The following is a 2,912-nucleotide window of genomic DNA, read 5'->3' on the forward strand; positions in this document are numbered from 1 at the left end:
GTACACAAGACAGTCTAGAACTTTGGTTGTAAGTTCTAGGGGTAGTACAGAAGTACAGCCTTTTATATTACAGAAGTTATAAAGAGTTATTAGAAGTTATAATACTCTACCTTATAAGAAAGTGTATTACAAACTAGTGTACAGGAAGTACAGGTTGAGTCAGACAGAGTCATAGGAACAATAGAGAGCTCTACTTTATGAGAAAAGCATTACACAGCTTACACAGTATAACTAGTCAGGAGGACTCATAAGGAGTCATTAGAAGTATGAGAGGAAGTATAGAAGACATAATAATACAGTAAAGGAGTTATTAGAAGATTAATCTAGGATACAAGAAGACACAAACTAGTGTTAGTAGATTAATAGAAGACACAAACCAGTGTAGCATACAGTCTAAAGGATTAGCCAGCTCTACTTTATAGGAACAACAGTGAAGGGAGTTACTAAAGTTACTAGAGTAACATTACTCTAGCAAAAGGTATACAAGGAGGCCAGTTTAGCTCTCAAAAGATAGTTTTATCAACTTAAGTTACTTAGTACTTGGAAGTACTCTACTACTAACCTACTTGGCTACACTTGTAGCTTGACTAAAGCAGGACTCCTCTACCCTCTCACTCTACAAGTCTACAAGTCTTACCCTCTATACTCTATTCTGTTACTATTCCTAAAGATTAGGACTAGTAAAGTGAGTATATCTTACACTTTAATAAAACTCCAACTTAGTTACAAATCTTTACTATTCTAGTAAAGCTCTGGTCTACTAAGGGGAACTTAAACCTAGAGCTAGTACACAGGTACATTAACTCTAATACTTACTTTATAATATTAACTAACCTTAATAATTAACATTCAAAGTAGGTAGATAAATTACTCTACTACTTGGAACAGTTGTTAAGGCAAGTAACTTTCTTTTGTGGTAAGAAAAGAAAGATTAATTAAGAAGTGCTACTAGTTCTTAATTACTTAGTAGCTTATACACAGGAACAAGTGTTAATACTAGGAGGTATTAAAGGAATACCATTTTGGATACAAGGGGAAATTCTCTTAGACTCTTTCAAACAAGGAAGAGTAGTATCAACTGTTACTTATACAGTAGGCACTCCTATCAATCAACAAGTCTGGATTGAACAAATCCAAGAATACTCAGGCCATCTATACACATTACAACAACATTGTAATCTGTTACACAGTACATTACTTGTACTAGAACAAGGATATCCAGATATTGTAAAAGTAAGCAACTTTTGTAATATAATACTAAACAAAGTTAACAAGCTATAAAAGTGGCTTTGTATCAGATTAAGGAAAGGATTAGAACATTATACATACAACAACTGGTACTAGGCACAGGCAGAAGCCTATTATTATACAGCCCTCTATTATCCAATCCCTCAACCATTCTCATATTCCTACTACTTGTAGGAACACTCCTTATTATATATACTTAGAGTAAGAGGAAGAGCCAATTAGGGAACAGTACAAGATTGGCTCAAAGAAGAGGTTCACACTCTAGCCACTCCTATTTATATAAATTAGGGACCTATTATAGCCTTTGGATTACAAGGACAAAGACTTGAATATAACAATTCTTAAGTCTTAACAGAATAATCAGGTCTACTCAAAGTCAAGACATATATTATAGAACTATACAAGGGGAAATCACATACTTGTATAGTCTTATACAATCAGAACAATAAGGAGAAAAGCTAGAGTAGATACAATCAGATCTAGATACACAGGTATTGAATATCTTTAATATTCATACAAAGCTACAGGAAATCTTAGACAAGATACAGGACCTTACTAATAGAGTATAAGAAGTACAAGTTGAATCAGGAATATTACAAGTATACCTGAACAGGTTAGTACAGTCACAATTCAACCTAACTACTATATTATAAGATATTAGTAGAGAGAGGTAACAAAGTGACAGGAGAGAAGGAAGTACTTCTAATGCTTAATACTCTTAGAGACAAGAACATTTTACTCAAGGAGAAACAGTCTAAGAAAATCAAGAAAGTGAACTATCAGGTTCTTTAGTTAAAGAAGAAGAGCTTGTTAACACAATACAGGGAGGAATCCAAACATTTTAAGACTATAGTGGAATTGAAACACAACATCCAGATAGTCCACCAGGATCCTTTAGAAGCCTCCAAGGTTAGTCAGAAATTATTACTCAGGAAGGCTAGACAGCTGAAGAAATTAAACAGTCTATGTTACTAGATACCTTTATAGTAGAAGGTACATTAACATTAGATTATAATTGGTTGTATCAGACCTATCAAAGTAGTACTAGTTTAGAGTCAAGTTCATCAGACTCTTATACACTAAATTCAGAATCTAGTAACTAGAAAAAGAGTAATATGGAGGGAACAAGGAAAATCAACCTGAAACTGCTAAAGTTCTTAGGACAGAAAGGGGAAGATCTAGAAGTGTTTAAAACAAATCTGACAATACACTTTAGACATTACAACATTACAAATGATTTGGATAAAGTAGAAACAGTAATCTTATACTTAAGAGGGAAAATAGTAAGTCACATGAATAGAAAGGTAATATCATTTGTGACAGAAGGAAAAAGCTTAGTTCCAGAAATCTAGAAAGATTATAATACATTTTTAACTGATCTGAGAGAAGCAAGTAGAAAATACTATGATTCTATAAAGACAGCTCAAACTCAAATGCACAATTTGAGACAAGGAAAACTAACAATTATAGAATACAATGAAACATTCAAGAGAATATTAGCCTACCTACCTAGTGAGTATAAACTAGGGACAAATGGAAGGAATCCTGTCATAATCCATTTATACAAGAATGGATTAAACCCTAACAAGTTACAACAGTTGGTTACTATCTCTAGTTATACAGAATAGACATTTAAGGAATGGACAGATACAGCTCTCAGTCTA

The sequence above is a fragment of the Fomitiporia mediterranea genome (assembly GCF_000271605.1).
Source record: "Fomitiporia mediterranea MF3/22 unplaced genomic scaffold FOMMEscaffold_6, whole genome shotgun sequence".
Classification (NCBI taxonomy): Eukaryota; Fungi; Basidiomycota; class Agaricomycetes; order Hymenochaetales; family Hymenochaetaceae; genus Fomitiporia; species Fomitiporia mediterranea.